Here is a 27,532-nt window from a genome sequence, read left to right on the forward strand (position 1 = left end):
CTATAGAAGACAAGGCCATGATTGAAGAAGACAAAAGAATTTTGGAAAATAGACTATAAAAGAAGTCAACTAAGCTTTCCATAATTTCCAACATGCAACTAGAAACCCTAAGTTAGATGATGAATGCTCATCATGAGTTGAATGTCAAGGACATTGAGATAACTATATTGAAGTTGTAGAATAAACAACTATAGAATGACCTGAAAAGAGAAAAGGAATTTGTTGAAAGTTTCAACAAGCCAAGTGAAGCCATCAAGTACTTTGAGCAACTACTAGAATCCCCTAGATCTAGTAAAGATGCATTAGGATAGGGATACATAAGCACTGAAGAAGGAGAATCATCCAAAGCTACTGAGGAAATAAATAATAAAGGTAAGAATTCTAAACCTACTTATCATCATTGTGGTAAGAAAGGACATACAACTAATATTTGCAAGAACAAGAATGCTAGTTAGAATGCTAAGCCTAAGAACATGACTCATTGTCACAAGTGCAAAAAACAAGGTCATCAGGCACATGAATATAGAACTAGAACCATGCATGTACCAAAATTTGAAGGACACTGCTACAATCATCAAAAGTTTGGACATTGAGCCTTTGAATGAAGATCCAAGTCCACATGGTCATCAAAAAAGTCAACAAAGGGAAGAAGCTATGAAAATCCCTATAACTAGGATTACAATACAAGCCATAGCTGTCATTATTGTCAAGAGTATGGACACATCCCTTAGAATTGTATAAGAAAACACTTTAGTGGTAACTACAATAGATGTTCGAGTCAAACCACATGCTTTAGCTATTTGAATACTGGTCATATTAGCAAGCACTTCCCAACAAGGATAAAGGAACTTAAATCAAAGTTTAGCAAAGGAAAAGGCATGGTAGATGTTGAGCACATTAGAGGAGAGATGAAAAAAACATGGAAGAAGAAAGATGGATGTAGCACATCAAATGAAGGGATCACTTCACCTGATAGGTTAAGTGGTCACATCTCATCATACTAAGAAAAAGGAGGTATGTAGGACTAATATTTAAATGCTTTATCATACATCAATTCCAAGATAAGTTAGTGCTGAAAAGGATAAATTAGCATGAATAAAGATGCAAGTCAACAAGGAAAAAACAGGGTCAAAGTTTTAAGTTTTCACCTTACTGTCGAGTGTGAAAAGTCCTCTTCAATTATCGAGCTATTAGCGAAAGCTAGTTGAAGCTGAGTTAATAGTAGCTAACAAGTGAGGGAAATTTCTATTGGTGCCAAGTGATGGTAAAATTAATGGATGTTGAGTGAAATAGAAATTGTATAGAAGTTGAGTTTACAATTGTATATGCACCATGCATTTAATGTGATGTTTTGAAGAGTATAAGGCCAATTTTCACTCATTTTTTGTCATTATGAACACAAAAAAAGAGAGAATAGAGTGAAGAAGTGATTTTCAAGCAAGAATGAAGCATTTGCATGAATCAAAGTGAAGATCAAGCATCAGATCATCAATTTCAAGGTATTCTTCACCTGTCAAGCTAGGCAATTTAATATTTGTAAAACCCTAGCTTTCATAATGACCTCAGGTTCTAAGAATCCAAAGGATAAGGAACCATTTGAAGTTCAATTAGTTAGAAATGAAGTAAAACAATCAGACTTTAGGGCCATACCAGAAGTTGCTTGCAAGAATGATCCAGTAGGTGCGTTATCAGTTATTCCACCTAAGGTTGTTATGGTTCAAGTGTGAGAAAATGCTATAACTGTGAGGTAGGAGGAATTGGAGACATGTAAATTAGAAAATCATATGATAGATTATGCAAAAATAGAGAGTTGAAGGAGGAATTCAAAATTGTAGAGAGGAAGGGCTTAACCTATGCCCTAAATTTTCCAACTGTTTTCAAAATTGAATGGATCATAATTGTTCTGAGTAGAATACATGATGGATTCATGTGGCTAGAAGGAGGATATATCAAAATTTTAAAGAGGATTATACATATGTTTATAGGATACCCAACCCTAGATTGGTCTAAGACTTTGAGAAATGACTCTAAAGAGGTGATAGAGAGAAATACAAGAGCGAATTGGAACAAGAGAGGAATGAACATTGACACTATCAAACATCCACTTCTTGATTTTTAAATGAGGATCATATCACATAAATTATATCATTCAAGCCAACTAAATAGTGTTCCTTCTATAGTAGTTGATGTAGGCTACAAGATAGTCAAGAAAGATCATACTTATGATCTTGTAGAACTCCAGTTGCAAGAAATAATGGAGAACCTAGGAGCAATAAGGAAATCTAAAAGTGCTCAATGTAAGTGTGGTTCCATACTAATATGCATATTTTTCTATGTTCAAAATGAATTTGCATATTTTGGTAAATTAGGATGGAAGACCAATAGGTTTATTACTGTGGAAATAAATGAGTATATTGAGCAAATGGGAGACAATTTTGAGTCAGTGATGACTAGTTGCTTTGAAGATTTCAAGTAGTCAATGAAATAGAGGCTAAGAATCATGTTTCCCTAGTGGAGAAATACTACAATGATATTTTATTTCTTATGGATATTTACTAAACCTTCATCTAGGCTATAGTACCTAGAGTGAGATGGTTAAGGCCTCTAGGTTATGAAATAAACATTGATGAAGCGTCAGCTACCATCACTACACTTCTTGCAGAAGAAGTTGATAAGCCAGCTAAAAATTTTGGTAATTATGATGTTGTCAAATCAAAATTTTAAATGCAATTGAAAATAGCCTCAACCCTTAAAAAGAAAGACAAAATGGTGAGGAAGCTGAAAGAAAAATTTGGAGAAGGTGCTAAAGATGAAGATGATGAAGAAGAAGAAGAGTAAGTCTAAGAATCTCTTACCCTAACCCAAGGCATGGGTGAAGATGCAAAAGAAGAAGATGTTGAGGAGGAACATGCCAAGGAAGCACCAGCCAAACAAGAAACAAAGAAGAGGAAGGCTAAAACACAGCCTGCAACATAGCCAAAGGGAAAGAAAGTAGCTAAACCAAGCCCTGCAAAGCCTACTACTCTAGCTACAAGAGTCAACACAAGGGCCACCACTCAAAAGGCTAAGGAGAAAGTAAAGAAAAAGAAAAAGGCTACTAAACAACAAGGTCCTATGTAGAATAAACCTACAAGAAAATATGTGACACAACCAGAGTCAGATGATGAAAGGATGAAGTTAGAGGACACAAGCCAATTCAAAATGGTAAGTCATGCTCCCAAACCTAATCTTGAAAAAAAAATTGATAATGTTAGGGATAATGTAGACTTAACGATATTGAAAAATATTGAATTTAATAAGCTTGGTAGAGAAGACCAAAATATTTAGAACAATCAGTGTATGCCATGATGAAAAAATTCAAGAACACACCTCTTGAATTTGACAACACAATTCCCAAAGGTCTGTATTCAATTGTTGAGAATAAATGGAACTATTGCCTAAATATGGAAAAGGAAATAAGAGAATCTACATTGGTACAAGTGATGCTATAATTGTCAAAAGGGTAAATCACAAAGGCAAATAAGAAACATGGTAGCAAATTTGCACCCAAATATAAATCCTTCAGCATTCAGCAAAACAAGATTAAAGATGTTGTGAAGAAATCCACTTAAATGTGGAAGTTGATATATGCCTTGACTACTGTCAAGGAAGAAGAGGATCCCTTCAAGGGGAGGAATAGTGTAGAAGATGAGGATGATGATAAGGAAAGAGAAATTGAGAAAGAAAAGGGAGATAACACAATGGAGCAGGCACAACAGAAAAAGGATGAAATGGCAATAGCTGAGAAGCAATAAATAGAACAAAGTATGCAAGACACACAATTGTCAGCATTAAGCCCCCCACATGACAAAAACACAACTGCAGACACAATAAAATTGAAAGATGTTCCTGATAAATCACCTTAGAACATCAATCCATTAACTATAGAGGATTTGAAGAAGATCCTTGACCAATCCACATTACAAGCTCAATTGTCTGATAATCCAATATTGGTCAGTGTGGATGAGCTACAAAAAGTGGTAACTAACATAACTAGGGATAAGGTGAATACAAGAACCAACTTCTACCATCCCTATAGCTACTAATGGTCAACCTCAAGTGAAAACATTAGCAAAGGTTAACACCACAATAAAAGTTGTGATGATTGAACAATAGACTCAAATTGCAGAGGAGCCCACAAATTATCAAGTAGGATAGACAGAGATATCTATGCCTAAACAAAAACACAAGGTGTACTTCAACTGATCATAATTGATCAAGGAAAATTTGATGTAGAGAAGGGCATACCCAAGGAAAAGGAGCAGGAAGCCAAACAAACATTGGTTAATTTACTTACAACTGACACTCCTACCAAAGTCCTTCAGGAGCTAAGCATTGATGCAATTCCACTTCAAATTTCTACACCAAGCTTGAGCTCAACAAAGGTTGCAAGGGTACTTCACTATGGAGACCCAACACTAGATGAAGAAATAGTTATACCAAAATATGACTATGCAACCATGAACTTAGAATAGATTAATATCATGCAAGAGGCATTAGAAAGACAAAAGAAACAAGAGATACTTAGGAAAGAGTATAAGCAAAGGCAAGCACTTCAAGAGATCAAAGACATCTTTTTAGATGCCTTCAGCTTGCAAATACTTGATGAATCCAAGCCTATACTAGAGAAATTATCAGAAATTGTTGACTAGGTAATAAATGAAGACTAGGATACCAATGTTAAACTCATGGAGTGATCTATAAGGAAATTTCAAGGAAAATTAAATGAGAAGATATTTAGTGGAATAGCACTATCACAAGTGGAACTGGCTACAAAGATTGAAAAAGTGAAGGACGTACTTGAGAATATATTCTCACTGTACACAAAATTGTGTGACCACACACTCTTCACACAAGAAATGAGCCAGAGGATTCTGAGTCTGGAAAGAAATTTGAAAATATTTGGTATGCAATTATTACAAAGCCCAGCTCAGAGTGAGAAGCATTTCAATACAATGCTTCACACACAAAAGGAACTAGCTATATTAACAGTAGAAGAGCTTAACACAAGAACCAAGCTAGTCCAAATTCAAGCTTCCCTAACCCCTCACATGGAAATACTATAGAAGGAACTAGACTATGTTGAAACAATGCTAAATAAAGATCCAAATCTTTCAACTTTGGATGCTAGCCATCCAAATCAAATCCTTAGATGTTGCAATAGACAACTGGGATGTTTCTCTCAAGATTATAATGGAAGTTAACAAGAATTTTCTAGATAAATACACACTCAATGTATAGACCCTTTGACATAAGTGTCAAAAGGAGGGAGATAAATGTAAGGAAGAGATAAAAGCTAGGGGGAGATAAATATGCAAGGGGAGACATGTGAAAGGGGATATAAAGTAAATAGAGAAAAGAGCGAATAAAGGGGGAGTAAATAGAAAAAAAGTAGAAACATGGCATATCAAATAAAAAGTATTAGAATGATTGAAGACAAAGAGTATTAGCAAGAAGTAAATATACTCTGAGAGATTCTAGATACAGAAAAGACACATTAACTCAGAGGGAGTCACAAAATCTTGAGGTATATAGTCCATTACAAAATTTTGAACAATTTTGAAGTTTTATATATATGCCAAACTATGAATGTATTATACTCAAGGGAAATTATATTCATCATGTATAGTTAAGTGTTTTTGCCACTCATGGCAAAGTGGGAGATTGTTGATCTTAGATTGGTTTTGACAATTGAGTGTCAACACACTTAGATATTTACTAAGTTCATGCCAAACTAGTAATACATGCCAAGCCTAGTATGTATAGATGTCGAGTTGCAATGAGTGTCGAGTCACTCACGTGTTGAGCAGTTCAAGTGTCAAGTGAACAATTGATGTCGAGCAAGTTCAAGTGTCGAGCAAGACAAAATTATAGTAAGTGTAGAGCATCAGTATTATCAAGTGCCAACTAACACAGAATGGACCTAGTTGTTTTCAATGGCACAAACAACTATGTAAAACATTTTTGAGCCAACTTATAGATAGATCTCAAAGCTTTGAAGATAAGATTGAATCTATTTGGATTCCCTATGTGATCAACATGAAACCAATCAAAAAAATTGAAGGAATTGAGTGGGAAAAATGAATGAATCTCGATCATAGATTCATACCTTACCCTAAGCCACCAAATTATTTTTAGAGGGAGATGAAGCCCCATAATCAAGAGAGAGTATGATTGAATGAGATGAATGCAAGCAAGAATACAAGGAAAAAGAGTGGTGAATTGACTAGAAGGTATTCAGGGAGACTTAGAAGAAGGACAAAATTGAAAAATCAACTTGTAGAACAAAGGATCGAGGATACAACAATTTCATATTAGATCAGAAAGGATTAAGATGTACTAAATTGAGATATGGAATCAACAATACCAGATTGTAAGTAGTCAAATCAAACATTCTACTGTACTTTCTAAGAACTGTATCAATAGGATGAAATCCTTTGAACTAAGGTTGACTTAACAATCATTGTAAAATCCTTTAATAGGGTGACATTCCAAGTGAGTGTTCAAAAGTCCTTTAGCCAGGCACACTTTTAATAGGGTGTTGAAATCCTTTAACAGGGTGGGATCTAACAATCCTTTGTAAGCCTTTAACAGGGTAGGCCTTTCATAGGGTAGATCATGAGAATGGTCAAATTATGTAACCTTAATAGGTGAACTTTATTGTTGCAGTAGTAAAGAATGGTGGGTGTCATCCCCACCCTAGTTTTACCTTATCATTGGAGGGTTTATGGGTAACCATATTTGATGTCAAGTGTTTATGTGGATGCATTTACTTTACATGTTATTTGAATAGGTTAATGCATGCATTGTTTTAAAGTTAAAAGTTTTATTGGTTAGAGATTAGTACTTTTGATTCACCCCCCACCCCTCCTCCCCCCGCCCCAAACAAAAAAAAGTATACATTTCCCATTTGTATTTCCAACAAATTTGTGATCCTATATCTAGATGACATTTTTATATTCAATAAGACTAAGAAAGAGCATCTTGAACATGTTTGACAAGTATTTTAGAGATTGAAAGAGGAGAAATCGATGATTAACCTAAAGAAATGTTCATTTATAAAGGAAGAAATTATTTATCTTGGCTTTGTTATTTCAGCTAATGGTTTGAAAAAGGATCTTCAAAAGGTGAAAGTTATTCTTGATTTGCCTATACCTAATAATGTTGGAGGGGTAAGATCAATTCATGGATTGGTAGTTTTAATGGAAAGTTCATTAGAAATTTTAGTTATATTTGCAATGTTGTGATTGAGACTATAAGAGAATATGAAAATGATTTCAAGTGGACACATGGAGAACAAAAGAGTTTTGAAACATTGAAACAAAAGATTGCAAAATTTTGTATACTTGCTTTGTTTGATTTCAATAAACAAATTCAAGTTTAATGTTGTTGGTTTTTTGATCTACTTCAAATGTACTAAACACTATCAGATTGGTATGTGTTTTCCAAATGCAACATCCTCTTAGATTTATATATAGAGAATATGCCATAAATAGACATGTCTCTTCATAGTAAATGTTTATTCATTAATCGAATAATTAATATAATAATAAATTTAATCATATATAATTATATTATATCAAAATTTCTTATATAACAATAACCTTATATCTCAAATATAAAGAACACACACACATATATTATATCTTATATGTAATAGGTTTATCTGACTAAAGCTATCTAACATCAACACTCTCTCTTAGCTTAGATAGATAACTACATAAGAATAAATATTGCTTTTGTTGGTGTTTGGAAACTACCATGTTGCAAAGACCTAATACCAGGATTCAGAAGACAAATAACAAGCCTAAGGACTAGCTATATCCTATATTCAGTGGGATTTTCATCAGATCTAGACCAACTTCAATAGAATCATAGGGATTCTCTACACTTTAGGCTCTGCAGGGCCTAGGCAAGTGCACCTTAGGGATGGAATTATGACTAGTTTTATTGGCATTCTCTTCAAACATGTGCTCACTAATATTTCTCTTTCAGATCTATCCCCTATAGAAGATAATTGTTCAACATTCTTCTTAGATTTGCAAGCAATTCTTGATTAGAACAACTAACTACAGTTCAAAGGAAAATTACTTCAAATAAGTGAAGACTGGCAATGAGATTCTTTAGTACATAAAGTAAATATTGATTTGATTTTAATTTGTACTTTGTGTAACTCTATGAACCTATCAATTTGCATTTGAATTGGTGATCAATGCCTTATCCATTGCCACAAAGAGTCTAACCAACAAAACTTGACCTATTCAAATGCCTTACAATTGAAATTATTAGTAGTTAACTCTAAAATTCATTCTTATGAATATCCCTCCCATACACCTAAAAACCCTATCAATTCATGAAATAATTTACCTTAATTCCTTGAATTAAAAGCAATATATGAAAATACATACAACTCATCCAAGCTACATTAAAATGAAATAACCTAATTCATTCATTCGCAAAATTTCAAACATATGAAATAGGAGACAAAATTTGGAGACACAGATATGGTAAAATTATCCTTTGTATTAAACATCATTGAAAATAATACATTACTAGTATTAAAATCATAAATAACTCAAGATATGACAATCTATCACTCAATGTTCACTTTTAATCTTGAACTTACAAAATGAATACATCGCATAATTTTTACACAAAGACTAACTGGACAAACTACAAAATAGCATAAGCACTAAAATTATAAAGACTTCGAACCTCAACTCCACATATTGGAAATTGTTTTATAGGAAGGATTGCAACAAGCTTTAGATGGGAGGACACATGTCAAAATTCTATTGGGAAACAAACACAAATATATTTTATCTTATGTTACAATACAAACATCCTTTGTATTTGTCAAAATTTTGGATGCAGTTGCAAAGACTGGCAAGTGGCACTTTTAGCAAGTGTCTTGAGAATCTTTCTGTTGGTCTTCAAGCTCTTGTCACTTGTTTTTCCTTTTCTCTATTCTTTTTTCTTCTAATTGCATGCTTGCACTACCTAATCACTGTCAACAAATGGTAGGGCCTTGATATCTGTAATAACTTCCCAAATAGATATGTTTGTGTCTACATGAAGCTAGGTGGCATATCTAATTGCATCTAAATCCTTGAGGCATTCATTCCATTTTTCATCAGTTATAGCCTTAACCTCTATAGTTATCTTTGAAATTTTTTACTCCAACTTGTAGAGCATGTCAATCAAATCATATAACACTGCTACACCTGCGTATCATTGTAGGATGCTTGTAATCTAGGATGATCCAAAATGCTATCAAAATATGATGACCACTCTACCCAGTCCTTAACTCTTCCATGATTCTCCAAAATTGTAGGCACAAAATTGGGTGTTCCTTTGGCAATCTCCTTCATCTTATTTTAGATTAGTTGCATTTTTCCACCAAAGAAACCATTCAAATCCTTTACCTTGTTGATCATTTTCTTGGTATTTATAATAGTTACCTTAGGAAAATCCTTCTTTTGTACCAACATAGGTACCAAACTATCAAAAAATGGAGTATATGGACCCCATGCAATGAAAAGTGGAGAGAATAAAGCAATAACCTTTAAACACCTGTACTATGCTCCTTGCAACATAAGATAGTTGCTATGCACATTCTGGGAAACCAAGTTCAATACATTTATTTTATGAACCAGCAAGTTCTTAATAGTTCTAGACCCAATCTCCTTGCTTAATTCCAAGTCCTCTTTATCAACTTCTATTTCTTGGCTTGATACTTCCCCTATTTCAGGTACATGGCCCTTTATTTGTACACCTCTATCTTGGATTTTTGTAGCTGATCTACCAATTTTTTTTAATGCTACTATCTCATTCTCCAACTTCAAGGTTTTCTACTCTAAGGCATAAGTCTTTTCCATGTATTCCTAATAGTGTCTCCTAGTCTTTATAACTACTTATAGGCTCCCTCCAATTGTGTTTGAAGAACATCCATCATGTTCTTACCTAATAATGTCATATATTTTTGCATCCCATATATCTGGATGCTAGAGGTAGAGTGCACATTCCAAATATCACATTTCCCCTTGGGGATTCTTTGATTTCCATTAGGGTGGTCTTTTGATCCTCTAGAGATAAACTACATATTGTCATTGTTTGAGCATCAATATTGTATGCTGACCCTCTCAATTCTCCAAGCGAATTTTCATCTTCAAATCAAATAGACTTGTCTTGTCTTCTCATTTGGTCTAGTAGGAAAGAAGATCTAATGTCCCATCCTAGGAAGACAATCATTCCACTTCTCCTCACTAAGTCTCTTAATTCTTCCACTATGAGAGTTTCGCTAGTAGGATCATATTCTTGTAGCTTTTGAACTAATTTAGCAACTACCTCATCAGAATCATCGAGTTTCATCTACACTGACAACTCATTTTGTTTCAATTTGAACAAGAAGCTTTTAAACTCTTCAGTCTTGATGAAATTATCATCACTCATGAATTCATTTGCTTCAATGATTCTATAATCAATCATTTGATCCTATAGTTGTAATTTACTTTCCTTTTTTTCATCTTTAGATGCCTAAGATATTAGATATCTCCTTCTAACATCATCAAAATATTGACTACCCCTTGGCAGAATTTGTAAGGCTTTTTGTTGAGCACCCTTTTGTGGAATCTCCACCATCTTTTGTTTCTTATTTCTCTACTTTTTCCATTTTAAGCTTTCTGGTATGTCCTCTTCATCATCACTAATGTCAACAATAATGTCTTCATTAGAGTAGTCAGGATCAACCTTCTTCCTTATCTCCTCAGGCACTTGGGTTCATATTTCATCAAAAAAATTGACACACTTATCTAATCTAATCTAGTAGTCCATTGCAAGATAGAATCCCTTAAAGGATGGATCTACCTTTTTCATCTCCAACTCAAAAATAACTATATCCCATAACTTGATCATCCTTTCTCTACACACACTCTCATCCAATCTATTAGAAATGGCATTCTCTTCCTACCTAGGTTTTGTAGGAGGTAAATTGTATCCCCTCATACTTTTTAGGGCATTCCTAACTACATTGTAGGGCTCATAAATTCTTGTTGGTCTAGTTGGAAATTTGTAATTTCTCAAATAAGCATCAATCTCCTTAATGGCATCTTGCCTATCTCAAAATCTCCTGCTTTGTGCATCTACAGAAAAATGTTCCCTTCTTGACAAGTTTACCTAGATACTCTCTATTCAATGATATCAGCTGCCAGAAAATGCCTCTGAAAGAATTCAAGAGGCATGATCTTTTCTATGTCCTTCTTCTTTGGAATTTCTCCCTTCTCTTTGTAGGACATAGGGATGTGCCTTGTCATTTCCCTACCCATGTAAAAGCTCTTCTGGCTTTTGAAATTCTTGGTTAGGTCATTGATGTGAATAGGCAATGAAATTAGGTCTCCAAGATCGAATGCCTTTATGAATGTCTCCTTTTCCATGGCCAAGAAAATAATTTTGTCTCTCCGATGGAATGACTTTCTAACTCAATTGTAACACTTGATCAAGACCTTCACTAGGTCCACATCTAAAATACCTCTAGCATGATAAACTTTCCTAAATTTCTGACCCAAGGGTTGTAAACTAGAACCTTTTCTATTCTGTTCTTGTAGAAAAACCAAAAAAATCATATTCATTCCTATCTGGAACCTCTACATCTATACAGAATACATATGGATCTATGGAAGAATGATCATTTTTCAGATTATGCATTGGAAGAACTAAGTAAAATATGTATCCATTCTTCCACAAATGAACTAGGGCTTTTCATTTGCAAAGTAGATTCTTAAATCACAGCCTATACAATCAATTCTCCTTATTTATGAGTCATTTCTCCAATTAATTCAATCAACCTTGAATGTTATATGTTGTATAATCACTGAAAATCACTCTAGAACTCAAAACTACTCTAAAAACTCAAATAGCATTGTAACTAGTAACGAAAATGTTTGTTTCTTTCATAATTTTTCTACCTCTACAATAGGAGCATAGCATTGATGGCATTTAAAATTGGCACACTTCATAACCTATCAATCCTCAATAAGATAGCAAAATCTTTGATTTTTCATATTTTTTACTTACAACTCATACATGACCATTAAAATTGCTTTTACACTTCTAAAATTGAAAGTTGTGATGATGTGATTACCTCTTTGTATTGCTTTACCAAAGTTTCCTCTCTTTCTTTTTTTCTAGTTGTGACAATGCAAAGAGGGCTATCCTTACTATTTTGCAACCTTGCACCTCTTTTCTTTAACTACTAATCCTAGCCTGTGATGGTGTGATCCCCTTTGTTTGCTACTTCATAGCTTTGTTTCTTCACTGATTGCGTCAGCTTGCAAACTTGTGATCACTTTTTTTTATGCTTTGTATCCACTTCATAACCTTTCAACACTTTATTTTTCTAACTACTATGACATGGAAATAACTTTTTTATTCCTTAGTTTGCACATTCATTGTGGTTTATCACCCAACATCTTTAATGCTTGTGACAATGCAATGCTTCATATTTTTACCTTGTCATTTCTTCACAACCACCAAACATGATACTCATTCTAACCATGCAATGTTGCACTAGTTGTTTTCTTTGACTACTACTTCTTCTCACAACATCGCAACTTAACAATCTAACTACCTTTGAAATCTTGTGAAAGTGTGATCAATAGTTCTTCGCCACTTCGCAACTTAAAATACTAATAGTAAATAAAACCATGCAAAGATGTGATGATTACCTTTAACTATAACATTTTGGTTATTCACAAGCTCATAACTTCATTTCTTTAGCTTTTGACCCACAAAGATGCGATTGCTACTTTGTTTTACTATTATCTCTTTTCATAACTTCGCAACAAAGATCTTAACTATGATTGAAAACCTTGAGATCTTGTGCTAACCTTTAACTTTAACTATTCTAAACTTATCTTGCAACATCACAACTTCAAAAATATAATTGTAGCTAAACCTTGCAATGGTCTGATTACAAACTTTCATAGCCTCACTACTTTATCTCAAGTTTTCCATTAACCACCTACAAAGATGTTGTAGTCTTAAAACATAACCATTGTTGTCTTCTTGCATCCTCACAACTTTTGACCACTTGTAATCATGTGTTGATTCACAATTAAAGTATTATTTATGTCTTTTTCACCATTTCAACTTAAAATATAGCTAATGCCTTCTGGCCTACGACCTTGTGATGATTGTTTTAAGCTAACCATTTCCCTTCATAGCAACCTTGCAACTGTAAACTTTGACATGTCATCTATCCCAATGATGTTGTGATAACCATCTTGCTAATCACTTCCTTTTATTTGTATAATCATAACTTAAATGTCTTTAAGTCTTCATTGACCTGTGATCATCCATTTTCCATTTTTTTGATCTTTCACATCTTTAAGATGAGTATTAAGAGTAACCACTATGAAGCTGTGTTAAATTGAGAATAAACCATTTTGCATCCTCAGAAACTTCAACATGGTTAGTAAATAAAACATAGCGATGTTGCAATCAAAGAACTTTCACAACATCGTGACTTAAAGGATAGAAAGGTCATGAAATATAAAGTGACATTAGCTCCAAAACTTAGGGATATAAAAATATAAGACTTTTTTTTATATCCCTATTTAATAATTTGCAAGCCAATTTTGAATCAACTCAATCGATGAAAAAGACAAAAAAATTTCCCTAAGGTTTTTATGAGGGTTAACACAATTTTCAAAAACCCTAAGCATGACAAACATAATTCTTCCTAATTATCACATAATAGTCACAAATTTTGCTAGGTGAAAATATAGGCCATCAACTTCAACGCAATATTACAAACAACAATTTGAAGGATATCTCAAAAGAGTTACACCATTTGATATCACATTCGATATCATGAGTATTCCTCTTCCAGAATATCAATACGTGATATTCACCAAGTACTCAGAAGGTTTTTATATCACATATGATATCAATAGTATTGGTCTCCCAAAACATCAATGATATTCACCAAGTACTCAAAATAAGGATTGATATTACATCTAATATCAAGAGTATTGGCCTCCCAAAATATCAAAGATATTCACCAAATACTCAAACTAAGGTGTGATATCACATCTAATATCAAGAGTATTGGCCACCTAGAATATCAATGATATTCACCAAATACCAAAAACAAGTTTTGATATCACATCTAATATCAAGAGTATTGGCATCCCAAAATATAAATGATATTCACCAAATACTCTTTGAGTAATGGCCTTCTAGAATGTTGAGATGCAAGACATTCACCATATACTCAATTTGTTTGATCTTATAATACAAATTGCTATAAGATTGTCACCTTACAATTACTTCTACAAATACAAGTGACGTCATTTCATTTAGGAGTCATCACTTCCTCATCATGTACATAGGGGGTAGGCCCATTAAAGTAACATAGTTATGAGGTATATTTAAAAATCATATTCCTCTTGAGTACTACAATTTATTGGTCACTGCAGAATCCATCTCAACACAGTTTACTCCCTTTGAATCAATAATACTGAGATCACCAAAGGTTGACTGAATCATATCCTCAATCTTCTCCCTCTCATTCAATATTTCCTTCAATGAAATGTCAAGCTCCCTTTAAACATCAATCTTCTGAGCTTCTTATCCAATCTTGCCTTTAACCAAGTGTCACACTCCCTTTGAATCTCAATCTTCCTTTGATCCTAATATCAATCTTCATTTTCCTACAAGAACATCATCAAGACAAATGAGAAGATCAATTAAAATAACTCTTAATAGTATATATAGAGATATAAATAAAATATTGACTATATTAGGAATACAGTACTTAGAAATTGTACTTAATAAAAAAATACTTATCTAATGTAATCAAAGGACTATGTCATTAAATAATAAATTAATGGCATTGTTTAATTTGTCTTCATAATCTCATAGAAATTATTCTTTTTCTAAATTTCTTCTTATAAACATTCTTCAATTTTCCTTATTTAACAATAAAATACCTCTCATTTATATTCTATCAAATGGAGGATGTGACTTTTCAAATTGATAAGTTGTCTCTCTTTTAAAAATGGATATCACCTTGCCTTAGATTATAATCACATTTTTTTATTAAGGTCATTTTCCCTTATTATAATCACAATCTTTTAAAGAGTACTTCTAATGACCTTTATTTATGGTAAGAAGAACTTAATCATTTAATTTTAACTTTACCATTTAGGCCTTCAAAACACATGGACACTATATGTTGTTCATTTACTAATCATTGTGTTTTGAACTATAATATCCAATATTTATCAAAGGAATATCATTAAATGTTACCTCTATGCCCACCTTTAATGGGTTGATGCTCAATGTATCAAATGCCTTCCCTATTGGATGCTCAAATTTATCTTGGAGATGATGAATATTTGTTGGATAGCTTATTCCAATATAATTATTCGCACAATTTCAATGAAAAAACTCATACCTCTATCCTCATTTTATCCTTGGTGGTCCTTTCTTATTATATAATGGTGATTTTGGTCAAAATTGGTTAATCCTAGTTGTTGACCTTATCAACATTTTATATGTGCCATGTCACCTGATGTTACAAGTCACTAGTAGGTAGAATATTAATCAAGTAACATGTTGGATGACTAGCTTGCATCCCATCCTTTATATTATAATTATCTATATTGGTACACATGTATACTCTTTGTATTTTTTCAAAATTAGTATTGGAGGATGAAGTTATTGTCAAATTCAAATTGACAGTTATCTTCATAACCCTCAGAAAACCCAAAGCCTACTCATTCACTTCTCATACTCTATGTCAAACAATTAAGCTAACTGATTGGTATGTCACTATGTGATGCTTTTATCCATTTGCTGAGAAAAACTCTGAATTTTTCTTTATTACATTTGATGTTGGCTCAATACCATGTTGGTTTTTCAAATTTGTTGCAAATGTACTAACCACTATCGGATTGGTATGTGAATTCTAAATGCAACATCTTCTTAGATTTATATATAGAGAATCGATCATGAATAGACGTGTCCCTTCATAGGACATATCTATTCATTAATCAGATAATTAATATAACAACAAATTTAATCATATATATAATTATATTATATTAATCTTCTCATATAACAATTACCTTATATCTCAAATATAAAAAATACATATATCTATATAAATTATATCCTATATATAATATAATAGGTTTATCTGACTGAAGCTATCAAACATTAACAAATGTGATGCTAGTAGAAGTGCTATTAGAGCTATTTTGAGTCAAGAAGGAAGATATGTAGCTTTCTTTAGTGATAAATTGAATGATTTTAAGAGAAAATATTCAATTTATGTTCAAGAATTCTATGCTATTGTTTAATATTTGGAGAAATGGAGACATTATTTGAAGCCTAAGGATTTTGTGTTGTATAGTGACCATAAAGATTTATAGTATTTGGGAAGTCAAAATAAGTTGAATTAGAGACAAATGAAGTGAGTTTCTTTTTTTTAGAACTTTTCATTTTCCTTGAAACATAAGAGTGGATAGTCAAACAAGGTTGTTGATGCTTTGAGCCAAAGAAGGAATTTGGTGACAAAAATGAGAACTGAGGTACTTGGTTTTAATAATTTGAAGTATTTGTATGAAACTAATCCTCAATTTGTAGAACCTTGGAGAGATTGTAAAAAATAGATGGTAAGGGATAAGTGGAATTATTATTTCATTATAGGTTTATCTGACTGACGCTAGTAAACATTAACAAATGTGATGCTAGTAGAAGTGCTATTGGAGCTATTTTGAATCAAGAAGGTAGATATGTAGCTTTCTTTAGTGATAAATTGAATTATTTTAAGAGAAAATATTCAATTTATGATCAAGAATTCTATGCTATTGTTCAATCTTTGGAGAAATGGAGACATTATTTGAAGCCTAAGGATTTTGTGTTGTATATTGATCATTAAGATTTGTTGTATTTTGGAAGTCAAAATAAGTTGAATTAGAGACAAATGAAGTGCTTTGATTTTTTGTAGAACTTTTACTTTTCCTTGAAACATAAGAGTGGATAGTAAACAAGGTTGTTGATGCTTTGAGCCAAAGAAGGGATTTTCTGACAAAAATGAGAACTGAGGTACGTGGTTTTAATAATTTGAAGTATTTTTATGAAACTGATCCTAAATTTGTAGAACCTCGGAGAGCTTGTAAGAAATAGATGGTAAGGGATAAGTGGAATTATTATTTTGTTTAGGAAGACATTTTGTTTAAGGGAATTCATTTGTGCATACTTAGAGGATCTATGAGAGAAAACATTATAAAAGAGAAGCATAGTTGTGGACTTGTTGAACATTTTGGGATTGATAAGATGTTGAAGTTAATTTCAGTTAGATACTTTTGGCCATAGATACATAAGGATGTACAAAATATGGTAAAAAGTTGTAGAATTTGTCAAACATCAAAGGGAACTAGTTATAATTTGAGATTATAGTCATGATTGCCTATACCTAATCAGCCTTGGGAAGATATAAGCATGGATTTTGTTCTTGGTTTTCCTAGAACTCAGAGGGGTAATGATTCTATTTTGGTGGTAATTGACAGACTCTAAAAGATGGCTCATTTCATACCTATACAAAGGCATCTAATGTTGTATATGTAGCTAAATTAGTCTTTAAGGAAGTGGTGACATTGCATGGATTTCCTAAAACTATTTTTTAGAAAGAGATACTAAATAAATTGACTATTTCTAGAGGACACTTTGGAAGAAGTTGAATATAGAGTTGAAGTTTAGTTCTATATTTCATCCGTAAACTAATGGATAAACTAAAGTTCTAAATATAATTTTGGGTAACCTATTGATATGTTTGGTTGGAGATAAGCCTACTAGTCGTGACTTGATTTTGGCACAAGAAGAGTTTGCATACAATAATTATGTAAACAGGAGCACTAAGAAGACAACTTTTGAGAATGTTACTAAAATGAATCCTAAATGGATTACTAAATTGAGAAATATTAACCCTAAGACAAAATGAAGTGCTAAAGCTTAAGAATTTGCAAATGGCATGAATGATTTACATGAGGAAGTTAAAATGAACCTAGAAGATAGTAATCTGAAATAAAAACATAGAGAAGATAAGGGGAGAAGACATAAATCTTTTGAATTTTGTGATAAGGTAATGATTCACTTGAAGAAAAAAATATTTCCAATTGGTAATTATAGTAAGATGAAGAGGATGAAGTTTGGTCCTTGTAAGATTCTAAGGAAATTTGATAGTGGAAATGCTTTTGAAATTGAATTACCAGAAGACATGGACAATTTTCCTATATTGAACATTGCATATATCTTTAAGTATTTTGAATTAGATGATAAGCTTAAAGATAACTTGGATTTTTTGAAAGTCTAATGGGAAAGTAAGATACTGGAGGGGTAAATGAGGACCTATAAAACATTTACTCTTTCAACCAAATATCAAATCTGATAATTTCACCTCTAACCCTTATCTCAACAATATCATTAATCACATAAATATTTAATGCAATTATGTATTAGATCTAACTACTAATCATACCAATGAAAACATGTAAGTAAATTATCAACACATAACACAAAGAGTTTGGTTACCCAAAAACCCTCCAAGGTGAAAGTAAAATTGGGGTGGAGATGACACCCACAAATCTTCACTACTATAGCAATAAATTTTACTTGTTAGGGCTACAATTTTGATAATTTTTGATGATTTACCTTGTGAGGGGTATTTCCTATTAAGATCTTACAATACTTATATAGTCTAACTTGATTAAATGATTTAAAAATTACAACTAAGTAAGGACTTTGTTAGGAGATTTATAAATTTCTGTTAGGACCACTTTGTTAAGAGATTTATCCTGAAACACTTGCTAGGATGTATTAGTACCTAATCCTTTGGTTTACACTTCAAATGATGATAACAAATCTCCTCTTTAAAATCCCTAATCTGATCTCCAATCTAATACATCTATATTCTACACTTCACTACTTTTGTCAGTTGATTTTCCTAGTTTCCTTTCACACTTTGTCTCTAGCATCCAAACTTGTAACCTCTCTCACATGCATTCTAAAATTGGGGTTTGGATTCTCTTTTTATAACCATCAATATAATTTTTCATATCAAAATCAATGATCTAGATCCTTCACATTTTTCACTTACTCCTTCCATTTTTATGATTGGTTGATCACCGTGCATAGGGAAAAGTGATCCATAATAGAATGTGTGATCATTAACATAATTGATTCCTTGAACAAAAACATCTCCAAATTAGAAAAAATGGTGTACCTAGGTTTTTTTTCTATTTCAAACAATTATGTCAAAATTGGTTTACTTAGTACTTGAAGATTCTAATTCTCAGTCATAATTGTTATGCATGTTGACACTTGGCATTCACTTGTGTGTATCATAATGTGTGACTCTGTATCTCTATGCTTGACATGAACTGTCTTATGGATGACTCAACATGCATTGTAGTAATTGTGACCATAGAATTTCTTGGCAATAACTACTTCTCAATTCATATATGAAATATATACAAGTCTTGTTATAATGCTCAGCCTATATAAGATGGCTCAGTTGTAGTGATGACCGACCAACTCTACCAAATCTATGACTAAGTGTTTGACACTAATAGACAATGTGACTTAGGGATCAACAATCTCCCCCTTTAACATTAATGTAAAAAACACTTTTTCATGATCAAACATTAAGTATCAATACCAAAATCACTCCCCCTTATATTTTAACCCATAAGTCTTCTCACAATTTTGACTTCTTATACTCCAAAACTAATATACAACAACAAAATCTAAAAATTTACAAACATGATCAGATGTTCATACAAACATTTGTACCATCATACCTTTGATCATGTTGTTGAAATAATTATTCAATTTTTTGTTGTCTTTTATGTTACACAAACTATCAAGTCATACCAAGCAAGTCAATGATTGTTGAGCTCACTTGGGCATTGAAGATAGTTTCCTATGTATGCCAAGCATTCTAGTTATAACCAAGTTTAGAGTTAGTCCTTACCGAGCTCTCGAGAATTGAAGGAAAATCTTCTATTAATCAAGCTTACTCAATTACCAAAGGAAAGTAAACATGGATCATGTGTTGACTGAGTTCACTTAGTTACCAAAGGAAAGTGAATTCAAAATCAGTATTGACTGACTTGTGTCGACTAATGAAGAGTTTCTCTGAGTTGACCAAGTACTCAATTCTATATTAGCCGACTGATATCATATTGAGTTTGATAGATTTATTAGTTAATGCTAGCCAACATAAGGGATGAAAATTGTTTTATTAAAAGTATATTCAAACTAACTTGACAAGTTTATTTATATAAGTATAAGGTCAAGTTGAGGATTGAAGATAGTAAGCATGGAATTGAACAAGATAAATTAAGGAAGTAACTGGAAGGATATTTGCAAGAGATTAGAGTATCTGAGTTTACTAAGCTGCAAAAAGAATTACGATCAAAGAGGATCAAGTAATTAAGCTAGAACAAAGATCTAAAATCAGCAAAGATAGCTACATTAGCAATTAGGTCAAGTTATTGTTACTCTCTAATAATTGTAGCAGTGAATCAAATCTCCTAACAAAGTTAGCCTAACAGTCGTTTGTTAAATCCTCTAACAAGGTGCCATTTCTAGATTGAAGTGTCTAAAGACCTCTAACAAAGCCATTCCTAATAGGGTGAATTAAATTCTTTAATAGGGTCACACCTAATAGTGTATTTTGTAATCTTTAATAAGGTTGGCTCCTAACTAGCCTCACTTCAAAAGAGTGAAAATTAGTAACTAGTTACAGTTGGTGGTTTTCCCAAATTGGGTTTTCACATTAAATCTTGGTGACTCATGTGTTCATGTTATTTTATTTATATTTTTACACATAAGTTAATTAAGGTTAATCACATTTAAATATCTTAAGATCTACATATTCAGTGTTAACCAAGTTACAACAAGTTATTAGTTTTATATTGTGTTGACATCTTAAAGGGACATTTGGATTTTCTTTTGTAGCAATTGATTCATCCCTCCTCTCTTAGTTTCACCTTTCAATTTTTAGAAATTTGTATTAGAGCATTTGGTGCTTGCAAATAAGGTTTCAAGGACCTAAGCTAAAGATCAAGGTTTCTTATAGAAGGGAGATTCCTAAGCTGAACAGAGTTAACTTCCAAGCATGGTAAGAACTTATGAACCTAAATTTGAAAACTATTGGAGACACAAGCCTAAAATATCTAGATAAAAAATATGTGGCACTTACTAGACCTTTATTTTTGGATCAAATTATGGAAAAGAAGAATCACAACATAATGATGATTGGCATTGCCTCTACTCTCAATTATGTTGAATTTGATGAAGTCAAAGATTGTCCTATTGCTCATTAAATGTGGAAGAAGCTGAAAGAAATCTATGGAGGAGATGACAATGTGAGGAGAGCCAAGGTAGAAATTCTAAGAATTTAATTTTATTAGATGAAGATGAGAGAAGATGAAAACATTTCCCAATACAATGAAAGCAAAGCAAGTGTACATATAATTAGAGCCTCAGGAGGGAAAATAGATGATGCGATAGTAGTTAGCAAGGTACTCAGAACTTTTTTGCCTTTTTATGCAATTAGAGTGTCATCTATTCAAGAGATGAGATTTGAATCTAAAAATGATATAACTTTGGATGCACTAATGAGAAGGCTAATAGCCTTTGAGTTAGATAACTTTGATAATTATGTTCCAAACTCTAGTAGCATTGACTTTGCATTTCAAACTAAACTATCACTCAAGAAGAAAGGTGGAAAATCTAAAAGAAAAAATTTTGATAGTGGTGATGAAGACAATTATGATGATGACCTTGAACTCATTGAAGCCCTTCTTGCAAGAATTTTCTTTAAAGGAAAAGGAAAGTACAAAGGTAAAATACCTCTAACTTTTTTTTTCTTGTCAAGAAGTTGGTCACATTTTTGCAAGGTGTCCAAAAAAAGAAAGAAGAGAAAAATAGAAGCATGACAAGTACAAAGGCAATAAAGATTTCAAAAGCTACAAAGACTACAAGGATAAAGGTAAGAAATCTTGTTACATGGCTAAAGACTCAGATAGTAGTGATGAAGATGAAATGGTTTACATTTTTGTAAAAGATGAATCAAATGATGAGAATGATAAGATGGCCCTCATTTATCATATTAGGAAAATTGACACATGGATTATTAATAATGGTTGTTCTCACCACATGACTAGTGATAAATTTAAATTTGAGCACTTGGAACACTATGATGGTGGGAGTGTCACGTTTGGAAATGATGAACCTTGTTATGTAAAAGGAAAAGGTTCTATTTCATTGATTGATGAAATCAGATGTGAAAACACTTACTGGGTTGAAGGACTAAAACACAATATACTTAGTCTAACATAGTTGAACAACATTGGATTCAAGGTAGAATTTATGAATGGAAAGGCCAAGATGCTAGATGGAAAAGGAAAGCTAATTGCGACTGGCAATCAAACATAAGATAATCTATTCCATCTAGATCTAGCTAAAAGTTCATGTTTTCTTTATGGCATAAAAATTTTTGTCATGTGAATTTTGATAACCTGGTCAACATAAGAAAGAACAAAAGAGTGAGAGGCATTCCTAGTTTAAAAAAACCTGATATGGGCATGTACAAAAATTGTAAAATTGGAAAAACGAAAAAGACAAGTTTCAAAAGAAAAAAGCATCATTCTGAAGAAGTTATGGAGTTGGTTCATACAGATCTTTGTGGACCGATTGGCATATAAAGCTGATGTGGAGATAATTAATTTATTTTATTTGTTGATGATTATTCTAGGATGATGATAGCTATGTGCCTAAAAGATAAATCTAAAGCCTTTCAAAAATTCAACTGGTATCTAGCTAGAGTGGAGAGAGAAATAGGAAAGAAACTAAAATGTTCAAGATCAGATAGAGGAGGAGAATTCATCTCAAATGAATTTAATGAATTTTGTAATGAAAGAGGAATCAAAAGACATGTATATGCACCCAGTACACCTCAGTAGAGTGGCATAGTAGAAAGAAGAAATACATCCATTATGGGTTGTGCAAGGACACTGATGATAGAGAAAAATGTTGCAATCAAATACTAGAAGGAAACAATCAACATAGCAATTCACACCTTAATCCAAGCTTAGCTGAAGAAGGAATTAGATCAAACTCCTAATGAACTATGGTATGGCTATAAACCTAATGTCTATTATTTCAAAGTATTTGGAAGAAAATTTTATATCTTGAAAGAATCCAGGAAAGGAAAATCTAATGTGAAAAGTGATGAAGGAATATTCTTGGGATACTCCAACAAGAGAAAAGCATATAAATGTCTAAATCTTTCTACTCACAAAGTCATAGAAAGTGCACATGTGAAAATTGATGAGTTAACATAAAAGAGTGAAGAACAAATTAGAAAAGAACTTGAAAATGATAGAAACTTTTTCTACTTTGAAACTGATACTATACCTGAGATTCAAGCCAATGCAATTGGAAATCAGCAATCTTCACCACCTGAGTCCCCTAAATCTCTAGTTCAACCCAAGTTGCAATTAGTGCAACTTGAGTCATAGTTTGAAAGACCTGAGTTGTAGTTAGAAGGACCTAAGTTTCAGTAAGTGCAAACCAAGTCACAATCTGACAGACCCAAGTTACAAAGAGTCAGACTCGAGCATGATTTTGAGAATGATGAACAAAATGAAATAGGTTCTAAATCCAAGGAGAAGGTACCCGTACTTGCTAGATATGTTAGAAGGTGTCATACACTCAAGAAAATCATCAGAGATCAATCAAAAGGAACAATGACAAGGAACAAATTAAAAGGAACATGTTTTCTTACTAAGTTTGAACTTATAACTATTAAATATGCATTAGAAAATGAAAATTGGATTGAGGCAAGGAATGAAGAGATTGATCAGATTAAAAGGAAAAAAACTTAGACTCTTATTCCTAGAACCAAGGACAAAAATTTAATTGGCACAAAATGGGTATTCAGAAATAAGTTGAATTAAAATGGAGAATTTTCAAGAAACAAAGCAAGGTTAGTTTGCAAAGGCTATGCTTAAGAAGAAGGTATTTAGTATGGAGAGACTTTTGCACTTGTTGCAAGACTAGAAGGTGTTAGAACACTACTTTCTTATGCTACACATAAAGGATTCAAATTATATCAAAAGGATGTAAAGATGGCCTTCTTAAATGGAAAACCTAAAGGTTTCATAGATCCCAACAAGAGAGATATGGTTACAGAGTACACAAAGCTTTATATGGTCTCAAACAAGCCCCTAGAGCCTAGTATGAAAGATTGCATAGTCATCTAGTAAAGATTGGTTTTCAAAGGACAAATGAAAATAGAAACATATACATCAAGGAAGGACCAGATAAGAAGATAGTGCTAGCAAAAACATTTTTAGATGATACATTATTTACTAGTCATGATGATTTATGCAATTCTTTTTCTAAGAAAATGAGTAAAGAATTAGAAATGTCAATGTTTAGAGAGATTAAATTCTTTGGTGGCTTGCAAATTCAACAGAAAAAATATGGTATCTACATTACTCAATCAAAGTACATCAAGGAGATATTGAAAAAAATTATAATGTCCAAACCAGTTAGAACACCTATGTCTACTAGACATAAAATTTCCAAAAATGATGATTCCAAAGAGGTTGATCAAACTACATACAGATAAATGATGGGAAAACTTCAATATGTGGTACATATAAGACTTGATATTGCACTAGCAATTGGTATGGTGGTAAGATTCTTTGCTAATCCAAAGGAAAGTCATATGATGGAAATAAAAATAATTATGAGGTATCTAAAAGGTATTGAAGATTATGATTTGTGGTATAAGAAAGGAGACAACTTTGGATTGAAAGCCTTAACTAATATTGATTGGCAAGGAGTTATTGATGAAAGGAAAAGAACTAGTGGTGGAGCATTCTTTCTTGGAAAGAGGCTAGTGTCTTGGACAAAAAAGAATTAGAATTTCATCTCTCAGTCTACAGTAGAAGCAAGATATGTTGCAATAGTAGTTAATTGTTCCAACATCATTTCGTTCAAATAACTAATGTCAGGTATGAAGGAAGAAATCAAGGATCCAATAGTTACCTCCTACGATAATACTAGTGCAGTTAACATATCCAAGAATCCAGTGATGCACACCAAGACTAAAGACATTGCAATAAAGTATCATTTTATGAGAGAATTAGTCCAAGACAAAGAGCTTAGATTGGAATATATTGTAAATACAAAAGATCAACTTGCAAACATATTCACCAAGTCATTACTTAAGGATGCATTCTTGTATCTAAGAAGTAAGATAGGGGTCATTCCCCTATCTAAAGCTCACTAATTTAAGTTTAGTGATACATCAACTAAGAATTTGAAGATTAGTTGGGTTGATGCAGTATTGTCAAAGTATATTGTATATGAATCGGTACATTAGGTACATGGCATATCCACTGATTGATGTCTTTGGCATGAGATGTCAAAGAGGGAGAGATTGTTATCATAGCAGAGATATTTTGTATCACTCCAAAGGAATAGATTGATTTCAAAGGGAGTTCTCATGGATGAGAACTAGAATGAAACTAAGGATATTATCCTTCTATTTTTCTCTAAAATTTCATTATACTATGACATGTTGTGTTGCCATCAATGCCAAAGAGGGAGATTGTTGAAAATAATTATTCGATTGTATGTTGTCTTTTATGTTACACAAATTGTCAAGCCCTACCAAGAAAGTCAGTGATTTTTGAGCTCACTCAGACATTGAAGATAGTTTCCTATGTATGCTTAGTGTTCCAATTATAACCAAGTTCAAAGTTAGTTCTTACCTAGCTCACTTGGGCATCGAAGGAAGATCTTGTATTAACTGATTTTACTTGATTACCAAAGGAAAATTAGCATGGATCCTATGTTGACTAAGTTTACTCAATTACCAAAGGAAAGTTAGTTCAAAATCATTATTGACTGAGTTGGGTTAGTTAACAAAGATTTTCTCTAAGTTGACCGAGTACTCAATTCTAAATAAGCCAACTGACAACATATTGAGTCTAATAGATTTATTGGCTAATGCTAGCTAACTTTAGGGATGAAAATTTTTTGATTCAAAGTATATTCAAGTTGACTTGACAAGTGTATGCATATAAGTATAAGGTCAAGTTGAGGATTGAAGATAGTAAGCATGGAATTGAAGAAGATGAATTAAGGAAATAAATTAGAAAGATATATGCAAGAGGTCATAGTATCCAAGTTGACCAAGCTGCAAAGAACATTCTGATCAAAGAGGATCAAGTAATCAAGCCATAACAAAGATCTAAAATCAGCAAAGAAAGTTGCATTAGCAAACAGGTCAAGTCATTGTTACTCTCTAATAATTGTAGCAGTGAATCAAATCTCCTAATAGAGTTAGCCTAATAGCTATTTGGTAAATCCTCAAAGAAGGTGAGATTTCTAGATTGAAGTATCTAAATACCTCTAACAAAGCCACTCCTAATAGGGTGAATTAAATCCTTTAATAGAGTCACACCGAACAATGTGTTTTGTAACCTTTAATAGGGTTGGCTCCTAAAAGGGCTTACTTCAAAAGAGTGAAAAACAATAAGTAGTTGCAATTGGTGGTTTTTCTAAATTGGGTTTCCATGTTAAATCTTGGTCTCTCATGTGTTCATGTTATTTTATTATGTTTCTACAACTACGTTAATTAAGGCTAAGCACATTTGAATATCTTAAGATCTACATAATCAATTTCAACTAAGTTACAATAGAATATTCAGTGTTAACCGAGTTACAACAAGTTATTGGTTTTATATTGTGCTGACATCTTAAAGCGAATTTTGGATTTGTTTTGTAGTAACTGATTCACCCCTCCCCTCTCAATTACTCCTTTCTATTTCCAACACATGTATCTCATTAATTTTCCCTTATTTTTTTCATGGTTGTTTGGATGTGTAGTTGGGGTCCATAAATTACTCCATATTTTTCCAAAAATGATTTGTGGGAGTTTAGAATCATATCCATTGTATTCTCCCAATTCTTCTTTAATCATTTATGCAATTGGATTGCTTCCACTAGTCCTTAACTTCACCAAGGACCTTCTAGGCTTCACTTTTATCCTATTAGGGTTCCTCTTTTTCATCCTACTCTTAGAGGATTACTATTTTATACCATACACCTTGCTATCCAATTTCACCAATGTATTTTCTACTTACACTCTTCAATGAGTCACTTCAACAAGCCTTCCAGAATCCTCTTTTCACCAAACGTGATCTTCCCACCTTCTACCAAGAGTGAAGGATTCATACTAAATATTTTGGACCTCGCCTATCCTCTTGGTTTCAAAATCCATGATCTTCCTTATCAATTTTTCTAATGTAGACCAAACTGGCCTAGAAATGTCCTAATAGAATTAGGCCTCCAAAGTCAGTTTTAAGGCCATCATCCCAAATTTTTCTTAACAAGGTGCTAA

This window comes from Cupressus sempervirens, chromosome 2 (genome assembly GCF_028749045.1).
Source record: "Cupressus sempervirens isolate cs-2001-9-10 chromosome 2, ASM2874904v1, whole genome shotgun sequence".
NCBI classification, from domain to species: domain Eukaryota; kingdom Viridiplantae; phylum Streptophyta; class Pinopsida; order Cupressales; family Cupressaceae; genus Cupressus; species Cupressus sempervirens.